At 46.8% G+C, this 22,661-nt stretch overlaps 1 long non-coding RNA gene across 1 annotated transcript in view; it reads left to right on the forward strand.

The window, feature by feature from the left end:
• LOC140641828 (uncharacterized) overlaps nt 1–22,661 on the forward strand; it is a 223,548-nt gene that overhangs the window by 25,074 nt on the left and 175,813 nt on the right. The window contains exon 6 of the long non-coding RNA XR_012038423.1: nt 1,142–1,299. This is a non-coding gene — a long non-coding RNA (uncharacterized lncRNA). The remainder of the gene's footprint in view (nt 1–1,141; nt 1,300–22,661) is intronic.

A 22,661-nucleotide genomic window follows, 5' to 3' on the forward strand; every position in this document is an offset into this window, starting at 1 on the left:
CCATCCAAGTGGACTCCCCCAATTATTTTCTATTCCATCATCTCATTTCTCTTTCATAATACTCTTCATAGTCTATAATTAATTCTCTTGTTTGTCTCGTTGTTTACCCCTTCAGTCTCTCTCCCACCAGTATGTAAGCTTGGAGAGGACAGGGACTGTATCTGTGTTATTTATTGGTTGTGTCTCTAGCTCCTCAAACACAGCCTGGTACATAAGAGATACCCACTACCTGTATGTTGAGTAAAGACATCAATGGATGGATGTTGTTAGTTTCTCCACTCTTTCTGGATTGTGATCAAGTCACTGGCTTAAATAGTGTAGATTTAGTGGTCCCAAACCCATAGACCAGTAGCCACCAGAGCTCAAGCTTTGATTTCAAAAGCTGCAGTTCTAGCTCTCTTGTTTCTACCATGGATAAGCCAGTAGACCTTTATAGGCTTTAGTTTCTTCTTTTATAACTTTGGCACAAAGACTCTTCCTAATCTCCTAAAGAAGAGGGGCAGGGAAGAATCAAAAGTAATATGGGATGTGGAGGGGTTTTATAATCTGAAGAGTGTAATGCAAATGTCAGGGCTTGTTATTGCCAATAGATTTCTGAGCTTTCTGGATTCCAACCCACATCTGTTCTGAACCCTTTCTTTCTTTCTTTTCTTCCTTGTGTTTCTGGTTTCTAAATCTCATATCCTTATTTATTGATCAATTTATTTGTCAAATAGTTGATAGTGTTATTCTAGCTTCAGTGCTAGGTGTTGGGTTATGGTAGCAGATGAGTTTGCTTGAGGATTATAGGTATGTGTGTGCATGAGTATGTGTGTGTGCGCATGAACGTGTGTCCTTACGTGTGCTGTGTATCCTGGGAGAGCAGGGTCAGGAATGAAGGTTCTCATCTTACCCTCAAACAAGCTTCAGGTCTTCTCAGAGATTGTTCTGCCTGTTTATTTACAAAAAGGTGGGGGCTTCTGGCTTCAAATGATAATTTTATGTGTGAAGAACTGGCAGGTCATCAACCATAATATTTTTTTCAATTAAAAAATGAAAATGACCTTCAAAGGCACAGAATTAAAAACACCAGGAATGGAAATCACTAGGTTTCTAACTTGGTCTGGACACAATAGCTTGCTTCCTCCTTATTTTTCCCCAGGGGCCCAGGGTATTGGGCAACTGTAGGCCAACCCATTCGGCTCTTCCTCATTTGGCCAGGACACTGGCTGAGCATGAAGCCTTCTTTCAGGACTCTTCATGTGAACAAATTGTACACAGTCCTTGATTTCATCACTGCCTTTGAGGGCTCAGAATCTTGTAAGTATGCTTTAGTTGGGCATTCCTTATTCTTTTGTATACTTCTGTTGGTTCTCTGAGTCTGGGACTGATAACATAGTTCAAAACTCATGAGGTGTTGTCAGATGTCACCTTAGCTTTCTGAGGAAGACTCAAAGAATATATGCCTAGCTGAAGCCAACATGGATATCCTCATGGATAGTTTGGTAATTGGCTTTTGGGGAAATGAGCTCTGCATTGGGGCCTCTCTGAAATCTCCATACTAAATCATTGATGGGAAAAGTAATATCTCCTCAGAGAAAGTTGAAGGATGAAGAAGAAAGAATATCTTTATTTATTAAACTTTTTTTTTCAGTCAACTTGATTCACCTATGTGTCATTTGGCAGCTGCCATGCTCTCTGCTTCTTTGACTCATGAACACCTTTCAGGACATTTCTTGCTTTGTCTCTATTCTAGATTTGCCCAATATTGGGCGTTTGGCTGTAGCTCCCATTTGGAATGGTTAATTTTCTTTGTCAACTTGACTGGGTTAAAGGATGCCCAGACAAGCTGATAAGACATTATTTCTGGGTGCGTTTGTGAGGGTGTCTGCAGAAGAGATGAACATTTGAATGGGTAGACTGAGTCAAAAGGTGGCCCTCATCAGAATTGCTTGGCACCTTCCAATCCTCTGGGGGCCTGAATAGAACAAAAAGGTCGAGAAGGGACAAATTTTCTCTCTCTCTGCTCAGGCTAAGACATCATCTTATCCTGCCCTTGGACATCAGTGTTCTTGGTTCTCAGGCATTTAGATTCAGATAGAACTTTATGTTATCAGCCCGAGTCAGACCTTTGGACTCAGATTGAATTATACCACCACCTTTCCTGGTCCTTTAGTTTGCAGATGGCATATGGCAGGATTTCTCTGCCTGCATAACCATGTGAGCCAATTCCCTAGTAAATCTCCCCTTATATATATCTATGTACATCTTATTGGTTCTCTTTCTTTGGAGACTGTGACTTATACACCATTGGATCTTTCTTTTGCCCTGCCCTGTATAATCACATCAATTTATTTAGGGTATTTCAGCATAGCCCTTGGCATTCCCTCAGCACTTGTCTTGGACTCCATCATCTTGAACTTCAGGCCTTAGTACTTAGCCTGGGCCTGTTTAGTTGGCTCATCCTAGACTTGGATGCCTACCATGGACCACGCTCTGGCAAGGCATTCTGTGGTTTATTTTATGTAGTTGGCTCCCACTGGGGGCACTTTGTGCTCCGAGGATTTCATTTAGCTGAAATTCCAGAGGGCTCCATCCCCCACCTCTCACCCCCAACAGGTGTCCAGCATACCTGTTGCTTGTGCTGAGCAGTAAAACAATTCCTCGGTGCTATAAACTTAAGGGCTCACCTGCTGAAGGTCAGTGTGTTCAGAGATGTTTTTATAGCCAGTAAACATAGCAGCCATTTACAATGGAGCACATTGGCTCGTAAATTATTTCGCTGATAGCACTAGCCCCTTATTTCCAGAGAAATGGGGGGAATTACACATCCACTCTACATGGTGAGAAAATGCAGTTCTGGTTTTACCCATGGCCTTCCTATCATTCTACTGATAAATTATTTCTTCTTTCTCCCTAGCTTATTAGTTAATGTTGACGTTTTGGCCTAGGGGCTCAAGCCACATTTATCCAATCAGTCTTTTTACAGTGCTGAAAGTGCAGCCTTTGAGAGGCACTTCTTGGGTTCAAGTTGGCTGTATGATGGGTAGTTCCTAGACCCAAAGCTCCATCAGTGACAGTGAACTTTGGAGCTTGTAGCTATTTTAGGCGTTAATGGTGATGTGCCCTATTCTTCAATGGGATGACTTCTGGGAGCCATGGTTAGTTCTACTACAGGTGAAGGCAGGGTGTTCCTGCTCCGTGACTGTACAGAAGGAAAGCTTGATTCATTCACCAGCAAGTGTGTTCTGCTGCTTGGCGCATTGTCTTTTCTTCATTTGCCTTTCATGGTTGGTCTCAAACGCTAGGAACATGAGTGGAGAAGGACAGAAAGTTTACAGATCATGGAGGTGGATGTCTGACAGCTCCTGGGGGTTGAAAGACCACTGAACAGGATGACAACCAGCCACTTCTGAAACCTGGGTCTGCTGTGGGCCTGCTGAGTTGACGTGGACACTTCACTTTTCACTGGGCCTTAGTGTCTTTATCTGTAAAATGGATCCACCAGGGTTTGCCTCACAGAGGACAGGTGATGAGAGAATGCCTGTGTAGAGCTCAGCATGTCAAATGCAGAGAACTGAGCTGCATGGACCAGGTTTAGGTTCTCAGGAGGGTGTTCAGGGGCACGTAGCCATTCTTCCTCCTCTCTTGTCCTGAGAAGAACTGAAGGGCAGAAGCCCCAGTGTGTTGTGAGCCTGGGCATGATGTGAACTGCCCTGGAATGTGGGAGGGCTCACACAGTGTGAATGGGCAGCTGGACACTGATCCATGGAGCTGGGTTTTGGTGGCTTAACAAGAGTTCCATCACAAGCCTCTCCACTGCTCATCTGAGGTTAAAGCTCTTTCTAATTTAAAAAAAGGGTGGGGGGGGACTTGGGTGGCTCGATGGTTGAGCATCTGCCTTTGGCTCATGTTGTGATCCTGGGGTCCTGGGATTGAGTCCTGCATGGGGGCTCCCCACAGGGAGCCTGCTTCTCACTCTGACTATGTGTCTGCCTCTCTCTGTGTCTCTCATGAATAAATAAATAAAATCTTTAAAAATAAAAAGAAAGCTCTTTCTATTTATAGTCTTTCCCACCATTTGGGTTGAATTGAGTTGGGGTTCTAGGAGAATCTTTCTGGGAAAAGGATATCTCTTTCTCTGCAGCTGACTTCTAAGCATCTCCAGATGGACTGGTAGGCAGAGAGATAGGAAAACCATGGGGCCATTGAGAGGACAGCTGCTGGCCCTTCTAGACAAATAAGCCTTGTAGCCCTGGTGGAAGGTGCTAGAGGACTGTAAAATACCAGGATGTTCATATAGGCATTTGCAGTAAGGGCTTTGCCCCACTGCCTGACTTCCATCCAAGACTAGTTTGGGCCTGGAGATTTCTCACTTCCGCTTCTTCCTGAACAAATGAATCAAGCCCATCTGAGCTGCTCCTAGCTGGATCCCCTGACATGCGCAGAGGGAGAGAAACTATGACCTATCATGTTAGCTGTGATATCTCATTGCATCCTGAGAGCAGCCCCCACCCCCACGCTGGAGTGGATAACCCCAGATTCACAGGGAACTGAGGGTTTATGCAGGTGAATTGACTTGTACTAGGTCATGTAGCCAAGATGTAGCAGTTAAGATTTGAACCCAGGACTCTGGTCCCAAATCCCTGAATAGCTTTGCCACCTCAGAGGCTAGGAGGGAAAAACACTGAAGAATGGGGCTGTGAAGAAGGCAGAATGGATTAGTGAGGAGGCTCAGGGAGGAGCGGAAAGGGGAAATACATAAAGAAATGCACACAGTTATTGCTTCATCAAGGCAAATGAAGTTTGCTCATGTGGTGGAAAATTGTGAAACTTGGCTTTGAGAGCTCTATGTTCTATCGAGCTCTGGGCTGTGAGGCCTGCCTAGCAAGAAGTCTCACAGCACACCCACTCCCCCCCAACCTCTAATTAGGGATTTGGCTGTTGGGTCATGCTTTCCCACACAATTTGATCAGATTTATTGAAATGGCAATTTTCCTTATCCAACCACTTCTTATCGTCAATTCCACAAACTTATAAACACCATCCGGCAATGGGAGGCAAGAGGCTGAGGGAAGCAGGATGCACATTTGGTCAGAACCCACACTGTCAATTGTCTCAGTGTCTCCTTCAGGGCCATGGGACGGGAGTTGTTGCCATCCTTGTTACTCAAATGAGGAAGCAAGTGCAGAGAGTTTATGACACTTGCACAAGGTCAAATAGCTGGCGATGCAGCCAGACTTAGAGCCCAGCTCTGCCAGGTTTGGGGACCCATCCCTTTCCACAGTCTGAGGGCTGCTTTGTATAAAAATGTGTTAACATGTATTCTCTAATTTAATTGTCATAATACCTAGAAATTCAGGTATGTGTTCTTAGTGACCCCATCTTATAGAGGTAAACCAAGACTCAAGCCTTGGCTTGAGACCTCAGGGCTGTCTAGTGCATGATCGAACTTGCATTTAAATTTTCTAGACTCTAACTTCCTTTACTAGGGTTAAAGAACAGAATCCCCCATCTTTCCATCTGTCCACTCATCATCCATCCAATCATTGCCTTTTTTTTTTTTTTTAAGATTTATTCATTCATTAGAGAGAGAGAGAGAGAGAGAGGGAGAGAGAGGCAGAGGGAGAAGCAGGCTCCATGCTGGGAACCTGATGCGGGACTCGGTCCCAGGACTCCAGGATCGCACCCTGGGCCAAAGGCAGGCGCCAAACCGCTGAGCCATCCAGGGATCCCCCAATCATTGCCTTTTTAATGCCAACGTTTAACCAGGTCCTGTGCTAGGTCTAGGCACAATACTGTAGTGATAAAAACCTGTTATCTGCCTCCAGAAGCCTGTGATCTGCAAAAACCAGTAAGCAATTACCTGATAAAATGCTGAAGTGAGCGTGGCAGTAGAAACTGTAGGTGGGGGGAAGAGTAATCTGCCTGGTTGGTTGGGGGAGGCAGTGACACTCTGCCTCATGTGTTGAATGCCTTGTTTTGAAGAGCGTGTTCTGTGTGTGTTTTTCATAATCTCCTAATTGAAAGAGGCACCTGCCTCTGTGGCATCCTTATGGGCAGTGGTTGAGCAGGAAGTCATCCTCCTTGCGAATTAGGTTAATTTGGTGAAAATGAAATGAAAAGCTCTGTAATCTGGGGTGATGTGAAAACCCAGGGAGCACAAAGCTATAGTTGCTGCAGAAGCTGCTAATTGAATTGTGACCTTGGGCTCTAGCTGATTACATAAACTATCTTCAGGTGAGAACAAACCCGGCCTGGCCCAGCTGACAGGAGCTAGGCTGCCTCTTCTCATTAGGATCCTGAGTGCATTTCTGTAACTGCCCAGACATGTAGCGGGGGCTCCTTTTCTGCAGTTTACATGTCCTAGGAGGACTCTGAGTGGACTTCCCTGAATCCCTGAAATTAGATGTAAAACATGTGTATGTGTATATATGTGGTTCTCTGGGAGAAGGGCCATAGCTGTAATAAGTTTCTTAAAAAGGTCCCTGAGCAAAATAATATACAGAACCAGTGATGTGGTTTCTGGTTCCTACTTAAGCAGAGTTTTGATTCAGTAGGTCTGCGGTGAAGCCCAGGATTCTGTTTTTTTATTTTTTTATTTGTGTATTTGGTTTTAGATTTTCAGGTGATTCTGATGGTCAGTGGTGGTTACCATTGCACTAGAACTTTGACTTCTCCAACTTTCATGTGTATATGAAGATCCTGGGGATCTTGATAATATACAGATTCTGCTTCAGTAGGACTAGATTAGATAGACTTAAGTATAGATCCTGGGTCCAGTGTCTGTCATTCCTGTGTATCATTAGGGACGATATCAGTTATAAATAAGAGAATGATTGACTAACAGTGGCTTAAACCAATAAGGGTTTGTTTTTCATGCATAACAAGAAATCCTGGGGTAGCATTGGGATCCTGGGGGAGCTACCAGTCATCAAGGACCCAGGATCACTTTGTCCTCCCGCTCAGCATGTAGCTCTCATGAGGAGGAGAACACATCTCCTAGCATCCCGTCAGCATTGGAAGCAGGAAGAAGGGGACACCTGTGGGAATCATGCCATCCCTAGCTGCAAGGAATGTTGGAAAAGGTCTATGAACATTTCCAGTCTTTATTCTTGAACGCAGTAAGAGAGAAGAGACTTCAAAAATGCTACCGGGGCAGTGCACAATAGTATCCATCACATCATGTGATTCTAGGCAATTTACTAAATTTTTCTGAGTTTGTTTCCTCATTTGTAAAACAGAAGAGTAAGCGTGGGTTGCGGTTCCCACAGCAGCAGCAACAGCATCCTCTGGAAACCTGAGTCCCACCCCAGACCTACTGAATCAGAAACTCTGAGGATGGAGTCCAGCAATCTGTGTGTTAACAAGCCCTCCAGGTGCTGCTGGTGCTCACTCAAGTTTGAGAACCGCTGGCTTCCAGATTTCTGGGAAGACTAAGCAAAGTTATTATTTCAGGCGTTTGACACACAGTGTTCATAACTTGTAGCCTGGGAGTTCACATCTTAGACCAAAACAAACTGTGATGGAGTCCATTTCTTGGAATGCTGACTTGGAATAAGAAGTTTAGAAAACATCCAATAAAGAATTTCCACGGTTTGTTCTGACTAGTGACATCAATCCTTTAAATCCCTAGGATCCTTTCGAGAGTCTGTTGACTAAGAGCCCTAAGGAAAGGCTGCTGAACTGAACAAAGTTGGAGAGTCAGCTGTTCCTTTATTTTTCAAAAATTATAGCTTTATTGAGATATAACTCACATACCATATGATTCACCCTTCATAAGCACACAATTCAGTGACTTTTAATATGTTCACTGAGTTGTGTAACCAACACTACTATCAAATTTCAGAACATTTTTATCACCCCCAAAAGCAAACCTCTTACCCATTAGCAATCACTCCCTGTTTTCTCTCCTCCCTGCAGCCTCTCTGGCAACTACTAATCTACTTTCTGTTTCTAAGGATTTCCTTATCTATCTATCTATCTATCTATCTATCTATCTATCATCTATCTATCTCTCTATCTTTTTTCTTTTTACTGAGTTGTTTACAAGGGGAAATTCCAAGATTAACGTTGACATCATTGAAGAGAATATCAAAATTCTAAGACCAAAGTCTAATATGAGTTCATTCTGTAGCATGGCTGCCAGTGAAAATAATAACAACAATGATAATAGTGTTTACTGTTGTCAACAAACGTGATTCTGCGGTACTGGGAAGCAGAACATGTCTGTGACCTTTACTCTCATCTGTAAGGTGGGGGAGCTGAAATTCCTGGGATGATCCCCAAGGTCCTCTGACTGAGAGTCTATAAACTGCTGTTTTGTGCTGGTTGGAGCCAACCAAAAGTTCTGCCCATGTCTCTGGGTCCTGCACTGGGAGTGGGACCACTGGGTGGAAGTCCACTGATGTGGAAGTAGATGAGGAGGGCCTTGAAGACTTGGCCAAAGAAACTGGGTTGTTACTTTGGAATATGGAAGGGGCTGGAGATATAAGAGCCCTATCTTGAAATCTCTCTCCTGGGAATAGGAGGAGGATGGATTTTATGGGTCTCAAGAAGCAGAATCATGACTAATGCAAGAGGCTACAGATCAATACAAGGGAAATCCTACAATGGTGAGAGATATTAAACACGAAATAGGTTATTTTCATAGTGAGTGCCTTGTCACTGGATGTGTGTTCTTGGAATGGTGATTCAAGTATCTGATTGGTTCAGGTTTTTGTCCAAAATGTGATGTTGTAAATCCCTATAAGTCCAAAATCAAGGTGAAGTAAATGTGTGTAAAAAATCCTTACCTTTCCTATGTCCATGGACAACAGCTTATGGCAAATGATGCAGGTTTTGTTGTGACTGTGACCTTTCTCCTCTCTAATTGGAGTCTTGCTTGGCATATAGGGACATTCTCCTGGGATTTGTGAAGAAAACAATTTTCCTATTGGCATTCATTTCTCACTGAGGCAGCCAGTATTCAGAAATGGTCCCCCTATGCTCAAGTCTCAGTGGAACCTCCAAAAAAAAAAAAAAAAAAAAGGAATAGTCCCTTCTATCTCTGGTGGGAGAGAGGCATACAGATCAATACAGATCAGACCACTGCTGTACAGGAGACCAGGGCCTTCATGGTGGCACATACCCAGTCAAATGGGGGCTCCAAGTCAGGGAGCTTTTCTGCTGGGGTAGCCAAGGAGGTCTTTACAGCACAGAAGCTTGAGCTGAGCCATGAAAGGAAAAAGGAGTCCCCTCTGGAAGGCCAGGCCTGAGTCATGTGGCCAAAGTGCCTGCTAGCAAATTTCCCTACCAGTTCCCTTGGAATCCAAGCCTGATAAGAAGGATGATGGTGGCTAAATGCGTCAAGTCCTGAATCTGGCCAGGCGCTGTCTAAGCACTGACTTGTTTTGTCTTATTGAATCCTCACATCAACCCTATGAGAAAGATACTATTATCTCTAGTTTACACAGACAGGAACTAAGGAGTTTACGTAGTGACGAACAGTGCTGTGCAGAAGGAAGAACCAGGGGACTTAGAAAGGCTTCAAGGGATGAGTAGACAGTGTTCAGGGGTGGAACGGACACTACAAAGGGAGGAAGGCACACATGCTGGTGACCATGGGGGTGCCCGAGGAGCAGGAGGTGCTCACCTTTCCATGCTGAGGACTGGTCCTGTGTAGGTTGGAAGGAGTGGGTGGAGGATAGCTGCCTGGGAGGACAGGTCAGTCCTTACAGGGCTTATGTGTCCTGCTCTAAGCAGCCTGACTTCACCCTCTAAGACAGCCATTGAGGACACACTCGGGTACGTCTGAGAAGTGTCTCTTCAGGAGGCTGTTGGGAAATGGACTTTTCCATGACCTGTCCTGTCCCCCTGCTTCCTCCAGGATCTGATTCGCCCCTTGACCTTCTCTTAATAAGTGCATGGTTGTGATAATAGCAGGGCTCAGGATTCACCCAGGTGGCTGGTCTCGTCTCACCTAATCTGTCCCTAAGATACTTTGCAGGCAAGGTCTTTCAAATCTGGTTTCCCATTGCTGCAAGGTGAGTGGGCTTCCAGCTGGGCTGCCCCATCCTTAATAGAGAATTCAGCTTCAAGTCAGCTTTCCCAATCACATGTGATGCCAAGACAAGGCTGTAAAGGACACTGGGTTTCCCGGGGGGGTGCTTAACAAAAAAGTGTAGTAATTTCAACTCCTTAAAAGGCTTCGTACAAATAGCTGGGCTATTAGGGAGTTCAATCCTAGCACCACACAGTTTTGCCCTTTTGCATTGGCAGGTAGCTGGTGGAACAGAAAGAATTAAGGCTTTGGCATCAGAGGAACCAGGATGGGGATGCTGGTTTAGCCCTGTCTAGCTGTGTGCTTTGGAAGAAAAAAGCTAGGATAAAAATTCTGATTTTTTGCAGAGCTACAGATCATAGAAAGTATAGACAGCCAGGAGGTATTTGGACACTGGATTTTTAATTCTTCGTATTTGTATTATTATTCTTAGCAGAGCTACCATCAGGGTATCCTGAAGAAGAACCCCTTCTGGGGGCCCCAGAGTGTGAGTGGAGCTTACGATGGTCCCACTGGCAGTCGAATCCGCCCAGTTTCTTCTGTAGACAAATATTTGGATTGAACTTCAACCTCTGCACAATGAGGAAACATGTTTTAAAGGCCTCACATGTCAAAAAAGTCTTATAAAATGAACTTAACGAGACTTCTGGATACAGTGGGAGCCATATGATTGGCTTCTCTGGTGCTCAAGGCTGGAATGCAGCCCCTAAAGCTCCTGCCACGTGGCACTCCACGCCTGGTCTGTCTTCTTCTGGCCACATCCTGTGTCCCCTGCCCGCCCCTCCTACTTCCCTGATAAAATGCTCACCTAGAGATTGTTCTGAGATGACTAACTGAAATGCTTTACAAATAAACTGTGCTACAGCAGTACCTGGGTAGCTCAGTGATTGAGCATCTGCCTTTAGCTCAGGTTGTGATCTCAGAGTCCTTGGATCAAGTCCTGCATTGAGCACCCTGCAGAGAGCCTGCTTCTCCCTCTGCCTGTGTCCCTGCTTCTTTCTGTGTGTCTCTCATGAATAAATAGATAAAATCTTTAAACAAAACAAAACAAAACTATGCTGTGAAGTCACGTTTGAGGGAAGTCCAGAAAATCCTCTAATGTTATGGTCAGTTGCATTTGAATAGAGGCAAAGCAGCAAATAACCTTCTAGGCCAACCCTTCACTTTTTAAATGGGGAGACTGAGGCCCAGAGAGAGGAAGGCTCTCATATAGTATGCATAGTTTATGACAATAAAAAAAGATTAAAAAATAAATAGATAAGGCATAGGCTAGGGCTTTCTGCCAGATGGGAGCTTAGAGACTCCTCTCCTCTCCTGCTCCTTTTCTCCCTATATCTAATGTCTATCCTTACAGGACCAAATGAGGTTGATGGCCTATTGCTCCCATTTTACAGAAACATTAAGCAAATTCCCCATAACAGAAACAGGCTAGTGGCCATGTGATGGCCAAGTCAAGATTCCACCTGAGGTATTCCTGATGACAGGACTTTCTCTTAATCATGATAGCATCTTAAAGATGAGCATGTGGAGGCACAGGGTAGAGAGTCAGGGGTACTGCCTTAGGAAACTGCTGGCTCTGGACTCCGATCTGCCATGACAACATAGGAAACTCCAGGTCATTTCCTAGAACTACTGACCCTTGTCTGCCTACTATCAGCCTTTAAAAATTCAAGTCCATTTTTAAGCTATATGCCTCCTTTCACTGTTAGGAATATTTGGATTTAAAATGGGGGAGTTTGGGAGCACACGTGGCTTCTTTGGAACTGAATGGGTGAGGATAGAGATCTTCATGTTCAGTGGGCAGCCCCAGGCTGAATTCCTGATTCTCTTTACTTGGTTGCTCCTTGGCACTGTTCCTGGCACATAATAGGTGCTCAATAAATAGCCAGTTGAATGAATGAATGATCTGCATTGTGTGAACGTGTTAGTTCCTCCTTTGGACCTTGGCTCCTGGTTCTCAGGGATGGGGCTTTCTCCTTTCCTCTGCCCTTCAGGGCTTGGCATGATGCCTTGGCTGGAGAAAGCATTCCATGGGTACATACTAAACAAGTGCATACATGGATTTCTTCTTAGGCAGCTGGTGCTGAATCACCCAGCTGGACTTGGGCTGTATACAGATTTGAGGCCTGCTTTTGGAAGCGTTTTCATCTTTGTGCATTTATAAACACGTTCCCATATTTTTGATCTTGTAGCCACCTGATCCAGCAGCAGAGCTGTTGTTATCTATGAATGAACTCAGCGCACTGAGGGTGTCCTACAAGGCTTATGATCTCACTGAAGGAGAATGGGGCACAAGGGAGGGGCCGGGGTATGGGAGGCACTTCAGGCAGGGAGCACGGGTCCTCAGTCAGGAGGAAACTGAGACCATGCCTGCTGAGTAATGCATGCCACAGGAGATATCCCTAGCCTCTGAATGTGTTCTGCTAATACTAGTGAAAATCGGTTAGGAATTGGATTCAGTTAGAGGCATTTGAAACCTCACCCTTCCCCAAACTCTTAGCAAGTGTAACATTAGCAAAGTGTAACATTTGTTTTTTTGTTTTTTTTTTCATGTAAGTAGTCAGAGTTAGTCTAGTCCAGGATTGGTATGTGATATAGCCTCTGGGGCTCAGGCTCCTGTCTTGCTGCTAGTCTCAAAATCACCAACTAGTCCAAAATGCCAGCTGGAGCTCCCGCCATTATATCTGCATTCGAGAAAGGAGGCAGGAAGAAAGGCAGAGAGATAAGGACAAGAATACTTTAAGCACACTCCCTGGAAACTGCAGATGCCTTTTCCAATTTTACCTCATTGATCGGAACTTAGTCATTTGGCCAAAGATAGCATCAAGAGAGGCAGTGATTTCTTTTGGGTGGCTGTATACTCAGCTAATACTGGGGGGTTCTAATATGCAGAGGGAAGGGGAGAACCAGTATTGGGGGCAAACTCAAGTCAGTCCCACAGTGTGAGCTTCAAGACCTCTGGGCCAGAGTGAGCAGGTATTGTCGCTGATACCGTTTTAATGCCCTGGAGACTCAGAGTGGTCGATAGCTTGCCCAGGTCACAGAGTTGGATATGAGAGGAGCTGGGGTTTGAATCTAGATCTCTCTGAAATATAAAACCCAGGTTGTTCACTTGTCCTGGTTTTGGATTGAGGTGATGTTTTCCTATGGACAGGAAGGGCCGCTCTACCCGTGTTTGCGCTGTGTCAGTGTTCAGCAAGCACACCTGTGTGCTGCGTGCTCGTTCAGCCATTGTGTTCTCGTGGGCCTACTTGGTGCTGTCCTTCTCCAGTCTGGCCATCTGTTAACTGCCCAACACCGCTTCTCTTACTCATCTCCGTATGTCCCACGTTCCTGTAGGATTCAGCACCTAGGGGCTACCCCGTAAGTTTTTGTTGAGTGAATTAATTAATTCATGAAGCTAAATTACAGGACCAGTTGTTACCTTGGGTTTTCTCAGGGCTCTTGTCTCTGTGTCCTGAAGAGCCAGCCCATTCTGAATTTGTCAGCGCACAGAGGCTTTAGAAAGCCACTCTCTCCCTTGCTGTTCAGAATCCCACACAGCGCAGCTGGGCCAGGTGCCCTGCTAGACCCTGAGAATCTAAGAGAGGAAAGGTGCTAATGCATATTTTTGAGAGCCACTGTGAACTGTGCACTTAGCTAAGTGCTTCTTATAATTACCACCATTTTGCTTGCCCTGAAAACAACTTTTTTAGGAGATGTTATTCCCACTTAACAGGTGAGGAGACTGAGACTCACAATGGGACTGTCATTTTCCAAAGGTCATACGGCTTGGGAAGCTGACCCTGGCTTGTTGGACTCCAAAATCTTTTCATCTGTGCATCATTCATGTTTCCGTTCTTGCCCTTCAATGCCTTACAGATTTGACAAGTTGTAGCCATTCACACATTCACTCAGTACCCAAGGCAGCCAAGATACATGACAGAAAACCTGGTTTGCTTTGTTCACATATTATTCAGGCACCTCTGTCTTTGGCCCTACCCCACAATGCCAACACACACACACACACACACACACACACACACACACACACACATTCTGTTCAGCTTCCCAGCCTCCTTGTGCTCAGTTTTGCATGCTTAGTCAATCCATGCAGTGACATTCTTGGATCATCCACCCCAGGCCCTCAGGCTCCTCCCTCTGCCAGCTACCTTTTCTTATTTCAGACCTCCTCCCTTAGCTGAGGGTTGTGGGAAGGGAGCGCAGCCCCAGTCTCAGGGGATGAATGAGGCTGCGCCATGAGTCAGCCTGGCTGGGAGGGATGCCTCAGGCTTCCCAGGAACCTGGGATGAGGGAGCTGGGATGAGCCTGGGTCTCAGGGGTCTCCAGCTTCCCGGGGGTGATGAGCCTCCTGGAACACCTCAGCATGCACATCAGGGACAGCCATCAGGTCTTGGGATGGCGTGCAGTGGTTACAAAGGGCTTTTCCGTCATGCCGTGTCTTTTATTGCCTCCGACCCACGCCAACCTCAGAAGGGCGGTTCATAGTGAGAACTCATTTTATAGCCCAGGGAGAGGAAGCCCTGCCAGTGTCAAGGAAGGGTCTGGATCCAGGCAGCCAGTACAAGCCAGGCGGGGGTTTTCAGTCTTCTCCAGGCACTGCTTAGCTCATCTGCTCAACATTTTCAGGAAGTCCTTCTAGCCAGATGCTTTTCTACCCTTGTGCCCACCTCCTCGCCTACTGGGCACTAGGCTTGCTGGCTTCTGCTCTGTTCCCGCAGCTCTCAATGCTTGCTGGTTGGTGCCCTCGGGCCTTTGCCCAGCTGGTCTCCCTGTCCAGAAAGCTCTTCTCCCCAATCTTTATGTTACTGGCCCCTTGTCAGTCAGATCTGAGCTGAATGGCCCTCTCTGGGCACTCAGTGTCAGAGCTACCGAGGCCCTCTCTACTGCAATATGTGCCCTTTATGGGGGATCCCTCGGTGGCTCAGCGGTTTAGCACCTGCCTTCAGCCCAGGGTGCGATCCTGGAGTCGCGGGATCGAGTCTCACGTCGGGCTCCCTGTATGGAGCCTGCTTCTCCCTCTGCCTGTGTCTCCACTTCTCTCTCTATGTGTCTATCATGAATAAATAAATAAATCTTTAAAAAAAAATATGTGCCCTTTATATGTATTTATTTTATGGTCCGGCCCCTCCCCCCCAGTATCATTTTATGAAAGCAGTGACTTCTTGTGAAGGCTGGATGCTTAGAATAGTGGCTCAGAGCTTGGGCTGGCAAACTGGGTCTGTAAAGGGCTAGGTGGTAAATATTTAGGCTTTGAAGGGCCACACAGTCTTTGCTGTAGCCACTGGACTCTGCCATTGTGTGTGGAAGTAGCCACGGACAAGGTAAGTGAATGGGCATGGCTGCGCTCCAATAAAACTATTTATAAAACCAGGTCGGAAGCCAAGATCTGGCCCATGGGCCTTGGTTCACAGGCCTGTGATTCAGAACACAGATTGGCTGGAAATCAGCTGAGCTGTGTTTGGATCCTACCTCTGCCTCTCCTTTTGAAATCTTGGGTGAGCCCCTCCCCTTCTCTGTGCCTCAGTTCCCTCTCTCTCATCTGTTCAATGGAGACGATGTCAGAAGAGAGCTCACAGATTGTTGGGAGCAGACCATGAGCATCTGGCTTGTTCGTTGCTCAGTCTCCAGCCTCTCATGAAGTACCTCTACAGAGTAGGGACTCAGCACGTACATGGATTTGTTCAACACATGAATGGCTGAGCACCGCCGGGGAGTCAAGCCTCGTGCTGGGTGCTGGGGAGGTGCTGATGGATTAGAATTGGTTGGGCTCACTGTTCCCGACCGTGTGCAGAGATTTGGGGTCATAGTTGAAATCATTTTCATGGCAGAGGTAGCAAATGCCGCATCTCCTGGGCAAGCGGCATCCATCGGAGAGAGGGAGTGCTGGGGACAGTGGAAAGCCAGAGCATGTATATCCCTCTAAATTGCAACCATGGACCATGCAGGCTCAAGTCCCAGACCTTATTCAAAGAAGTTTGAAATTTATACTTTTAGGTATAGTCTCTCAATTTTTACTAGTAACTGCAGATCTGATAGGGCAAAAAGGAGACAAACCAGGACACCAAATGGACTCTCAATGGATACAGTTGCAGGTGGAGTTCAGCCACCCCCTTCACAAAATCCTGTTCTAGGGAGGTAGAGTGGCTTGCCCATGGGCACACAGCTAGCATCTGGAGGCCCTGGGGTCACACCCAGGTTCCCTGGAGGCGGGTTCTGCACCAGTTGCCTCCGATGCAATTGGTTGAAGAGGCAAGGGGTGACTTGGGAGGTAGGCTACAGTGACTTGGAGGTCAGTAGCCCTCAGAATCTCCCCTTGACCCTGTCTCCTGGCTTTGAAGGTTGTCTGCAGGAACAGCCCCAACAGAGGGCTGACCTCAAAAGCCAGTCAAAGGAATGCCCACCTGGTCAGGACTTAGGTCCTTGCCTCTCCAAGGTGCCCCTTCATGCTTCCCTCCCACACAGCTTTCTCCTCCTCTAGGGACTTCCTACAGTTTTGGCCTTAGTGTCCTGTCCCCTTCAGCTTGGGCCTCAAGGCTCCTTTGCCTGTCAGCCTGGATGACCCATGAGAGAGAAGGTGGAGGGGAGCCTGAAGACATGACTTCCTCCCTCAGTGGGGTCTGGTGGAGAGTTCATAGTTCTTGGAGCCTGATAGATCTGGATCGGAATCCTGGCTCTGCAGCCAGTCACCAGCTGGGTGACCTTGGAGCAGGTCCTTCGCTTCTCTGAGCCTCAGTTTCCTTGGGTTTGAAGCAGGTTCAAGAGTCTCTGCTGAGATAATGTGTGTGCCCTGATGGCACATGAGCTGGAATGCCGCAGTCACGTACAACTGGCGTGTTCCTTCCTGGCTCCTCTCCCCACCCTCTGTCCTCTCCTGCTCCCGACCCTGGCTGGCCCCTGCAGCGACTCTCTTGCCTAGATGCTGAGAGAAGCTTGTGGAACCTGGGTGGATCTTCTGCCCCTGCATCTCCTCTCCCCAGTGCCAGGGCTGCATGGGAGGGGTTTGGGCATAAATTACGCCCATCTGTTCCCTCCCTGCTGAGGGAGAGGAGGAGGGGAAACACATGGGCCTTGCTGGATGTTGTACTTTCCATGCGCAGCTGTCAGGAACAATGGAAGAGAAGAATGTGAGCTCAGTGAGGAGTCCACCCCACCCTGCCTCCCTGCCCCTAATAGGAACCACAGAAACTGAGTTCTCTGAGGGCCGAGCTTCTGGAGAACACAGACCCCTCCTCATGCCAGCCCAGACAGTTCTCATACCTACCCATATGTGCCTCCGAAATCATTCATTCATTCATTCATTCATTCATTCATTCACTCATTCCATAAATGTTTCCTGAGCATGTACTTTGGGCCAGCTAATGCTTTGGGCTGAGAATTGAGAGGACTGTCTTGCCTTTGAAGAGTTCTTCATTTAGTGGGAGACATGACAAGGAAACCAGTCGGCTTTGAGTGCAGTGGTGGTCCTTTGATGCCAGGAGGCGTTTCTGTGGACAGAGAGGGAAAGCACCTAGCCCACCAAGAGCAGGGTGAGTGTGGCGAGCAGTGTGCAGGGACTGCAGGCTGAGGTATGGGAGGAGGCGGACTGCGGAGAGTGGTGATGAGCCCTTCTCTTTCCTGTCTCTCCCTGCTTCCTCTACTGGATTCTCCCAATCGGCAGATCACCCTGCTCAGGTCTCTCCCCTTAGAGCACAACCTCCCTCTACTTCACGTCTCTCTCTAGCTCCTGCCCCATGAGCAGTCAAATTCCCCAAATAAGTTTTCTGTGCTGTGCTGTGCATTTCCTTCCCTCCCACTTACTCCTGAGTCTACCTCTACCTTCTTGCTTCACTCAAACACTTCTGAGAAGGTCGTTATGACCTCTACATTCCTCAGTCAGTAGGCATTGCCCAGGCATTTTATTTGATTTTCCAGCAGCATTGGACATGGTGGACCATTCTGTCCTGCTCAACATACCTTCCTCCTACAGCCTTGGCTGGTCTCCCTCAGCTTCCTTTGTTGGGTTGTGCTCTTGCCTACCAGATTTTTAAGTATTTATTTATTTATTTGAGAGAAAGAGCCAGAGAGAGAGAGAGAGAGAGAGAGAGAGAGAGAAAGCAGGGGGTGGGGTAGAGGGAGAGGAGAGAGAGAGAAGCTCAACTCAAGCAGACTTCCAGCTGAGTGCCAAGCCTGACACGGGGGACTCAATCTCACTACCATGAGATCATGACCTGACTCGAAATGAAGAGTCATATGCTTAACTGACTGAACCTCCCAGGCACCCCTACCTACCAGATTTTTAAACGTTTGAATTTCCCAAGGCTGGGATGTAGGTCCCTCTGACAGGGTTTTTTTTTTTTTTTTTTTTTTTTTTTTTTAATCTCTAGGTTACCTAACTGCTCCTATAATTCAATTATCATAACTGCTGATAGCTCCCAGACCTACCTGTTTCTGCAGAGACCTCTAGCTTCAGACCATAGACCCGGGAGCCTAGCTAGCATCTCCACTTGAATATGGCCCCAACTTCCCCAACTCAACAACTGAATATGTCACCCTCCCTCCTGTCCTGATCCCCTCCAGGGAGTGGCTCAACTGTTCACTAGCAGTCCAGGTCACAGACCTGCCATCCATGGTCATTCTTCTCCGTTACCTCCTCACCCCCATCTTAGCACTATAAATCCTGTATGCCAGGAAATCCATCAGTCCTAGGTACACTGGGACAGTTGGTCATGCTACTAAAATCCATAGGCTAAACACCAAGTCTCTATTATTATTTAAGAGGCCCTGGATAATCTGACCCCTAACCAGCCTCCCCTTGTGCCTCTCTCTTTTTGCTCTTGGGGTTCCAGACCATATTCCTTCACCACTCAGAGCATTTGTGCATTCCGTTGTCCCCTGTTTCTGGAACTTTTCTCCCTTTTTGCTTAAACATCCCATCCTTTGCTTGGAGATGCCATTCTTGACATTCCCAGAATGGATTAGGCTGCTCCTCATATATATTCTCTTAGTGCTTTTCTCTTAGCTCCTTCTTGGTAATGATCACACGGTTAGTCAACATCTGTTTCCTCATCAAGAATGTGAGTTGCACTTCAATAGGGATTGTGTTTATCTTCTTTTCCACCTGAGTCTTGCCCTAGCACAGTGTATGGTCAATATATGAAGAACATGGTGCCTGGGTATACCTGGACCCACAGGCAGGGGCTTGTTTGTCAAGCTTTGGTAGAATCATAGGCAGATACGCATTCTAAAGATAATATTTTGGTGCCTCTATGGCAGGTGGATTGGAGAGTGCATACCCATTGAAGGAGACAGATGAGGAGATCCCTGGGACATTTTAGGTGGCATGAACTTGGGTAAGAGCCAGTGAGTTGGACTGTGGAAGCTCTAGTTGTATGAAGTCTATTCTAAACTGGTTAGAGACCAACTATATATGGCAGCGAGGAAGCTGGAAGGGCTGAAGGTGTTTCTTAGGTTTTGGGCTTGAAGGCTTGGGGGTTTGAGTGTCTGGGTGAAGGTCTCATGAGTAGCCATGATATATTTTGTTGTACCACAGTAAACTTTGTGAATCAGTTGGTGTGGTGGTTGTGATTTCTTAAATGTCTGGTCTCCATATTTTTGTCAAAACTACTTTTCTTGCACCTCCTTGGATCCATTTTATCCCCTTTCCTCCCACCTCTACCTCCCAGCTCCTGGTAGAAAAGAGCAGGACTCATGGTGAGTCAAGGACAGAGATACACTTTTAAGACTTATATGGGGTGCTATAGCCCAGGCTAATGAACACAGCTCTGGGCGGGTGGTTAGCATGTCTGTGTTCCATTCTCAGTATGGCACCTCACCAACTCTGGGACCTGGGGAGGGTCCCTTTCACTCTCTGGGATCCTTGGCCGCCCCCTCCCCGTCCCCGTCCCTGTTTCTACAGCCCTTGAATGAACGCAGTGGTCCTCAGCCCTGGCTGCATAGAATTATCTGGAGAGCTTTTAAAAAAAAAAAAAGATCAGGCCCTCACCCCCTGGAGATTCAGATTTAATTGGACTAGGGTGGAACCTACACACTGGCATTTTTTTTTTTTTAAAAGCTCTCCAGGTAATTCTTAAATGCAGCCAGATCGGGAACTACTTGGTCAGATGATCTTGGAGACTCTTCACCTCGGGCAGTCTGACCTAAGAATGGTCCTGTTTGGTCCTCAGGGGTCTCTAGGTTTGACCTGCCTTCCATCTCTGTACCTTAAGTCACCTGTGCCCTGTGGTCCTGGCCTTGAACCTAGGCTCTGGAGTAGCAGCGCAGGCCGGTTGCAGCTGAGGCCAGGAAGCAGAAATGCAGTCTGTGGAGAGGGGGATGGGGCGGGAGTTCTGTGAGGAGGAACAGATTGAAGCCATTAACATTTGATCAGTTTGGTATTGTTCTTCTGGAGACCACAGCTTATGAGGCTGCTTAATAAATGTCTGGTCGGGGGCCAATCCAGAGCCGCCACATGGGTGTTGCCATGGTTTCTGAGGAGGCTGTTCCCCACACGAGTTACTGCTTCCCACCCCGAACTGTGAGAGACTGTGTCTTCCCGCTGCTCCTTAACTCCGTCCCTTCCCAGAAGAGTGGGGGGGGGGGCGGGGCGGGGCAGGGGAACATCTGTCCATGGCTGGGGCCACATGCTGCCCCCCCCCCACCCATGGGATTGAACTCCTGCATCTCTGCTCTGCCCTCTTCCACATGGTCCCATTGCTCAGCTGGTGTAGCATCTGTGCCCTAGTTTCGGGGTCCCTGTGTGTGACCCTCCTGCCCCTGAGCTGGGGAGAGGAGTGGTGGGTAGAGACTGGGGCTGGCAGAGTGTGTGTTTGTGTGTGTGTGTGTGTGTGTGTGTGTGTTTGCCCACCCGAGTGAGCGTGTGACTACTTGTGACGGAATATGTGCAGATGAATGTGTGACTGTTTAGGAGTAGTGTGTGAATGTGTCAGTGTCTGGGCGTACTTGTCCGTAGGTGCGTGTGTACTGACTGTGACCCTGTGTGCCTGTGTTACAGATGTGTATGTGTGCATAAATGGTCAGAATTGGGAGTAAGCACCAGGCATTGCTGCTAAGTCTTCAAAAAATGTATTAGGACACAAATGACCACTTATACAGCCCAACATGAAAACAGCCATATAAATGCCCCCCGCCAAAGAGCTGAAGCTTACAAAATGCAGTTAGGGCTTTCTGTGCACTCTTTCCTGTCTGCCCCCCGCCCGTGTCCCTGGAGCTAATCCTGCGTGAATCTGCAACGTACCTGTCCATGCTGATACTTAGCCCCTGCGTGTTTCCACAGATGGGCTTCTTCCTCTCTTGAATCTTTCTGTAAAACAGAAGTGTGCACAAGCAATGTGTTGGGTGGGGTTATAGGATGGGACAGGAGGTGGTGGGGAAGACAGGAGAAATCTTGTAATGAGAAATGCTTTTAAAATGCACAATGACACTTTCTGGGTGTCTGACGGAAGATGAGCTTTCTAACCTCTTCCAGCCTATTTCTCATCTGTAAAAGGAGATGAGGGGGATCCCTGGGTGGCGCAGCGGTTTGGTCCTGGAGACCTGGGATCGAATCCCACATCGGGCTCCCGGTGCATGGAGCCTGCTTCTCCCTCTGCCTGTGTCTCTGCCTCTCTCTCTCTCTCTCTGTGACTATCATAAATAAATAAAAAAATTTAAAAAAAAGGAGATGAGGATGAAATGATATGATATATGATATATGCCAAAAGAAATGGCACATAGTTGGAGCTCAATCATCTTTAATTAAAAAAAACTTTATTGAAGAAGAGGCGAGAAGGTCAGCCAACTTTGCAGAAGAAAATGAACAAACAAATGATTAGATTCAGGGTGGATGGAGGTATGCTGGATCTTTGTGCCTTTCTTTTTTTCCTTCACTCCCTCCCTCCCTTCTTTTTCTTTTTGAGTTCCCATAATGTTTTCCTCTTTTGGGGTGGTTCTATGTCTCTGCAGTGGGAAATTAAAATAGAGGCAGTTTTTGCCCTAGCAAAGGACTTTAGTTGAAGGTCCCCTGTCTGCCTATTAATAAAAACAAAACTGCAGGTAGAGATGGGGCTGATTTTGAATATATAACAAAGGTTAAGTGAGTATTCAAACAAACCTGGGCTGTCAGGTGAAACCTGAGCTAATATAAAACTACTGGAAAATCGAAGCCAAGATTCAGCCTTCCAATCCTATAAGGGAACAGGAGGCCTTTAGTGGTTTGTTCGTCTATCTACTCATTTACTCAGTTATATCCTAGGTTTGCAAACGTGAAAGGGATCTTTCTAGGAGCAGGGAAAGGCAAATGCAAAGGTAAAGATAAGACATTTGCTGGTGTCCCTGGAAATATACAACATGGCCAGCACTCCCTTAATGCTGCTTTGCGTGTCTCTGCATGTCACGCTGTACCGGACATGATGAAGAGCTGATAATCAGAAGACATGAAGCGTCAAGTAGGTACTATAAAGTCAGGACAAATGTGAATAAATGGCTGACAGAGGAGGGGCAGAAAAACCTTGCCATTTATTGAATGCTTATTTGGTGGGGGCCCTTGGCCTAAAGTAATTTTATTATTCCACTTTACAGATGAATAAACTGAGGCTTAGGTTAAAGTATTTGCTTGGTAAATATCAGAGCAGGGAGTCAAACTCGGGTCTTTTTGACTTTC

The sequence above is a fragment of the Canis lupus genome, chromosome 10 (assembly GCF_048164855.1).
Source record: "Canis lupus baileyi chromosome 10, mCanLup2.hap1, whole genome shotgun sequence".
Classification (NCBI taxonomy): Eukaryota; Metazoa; Chordata; class Mammalia; order Carnivora; family Canidae; genus Canis; species Canis lupus.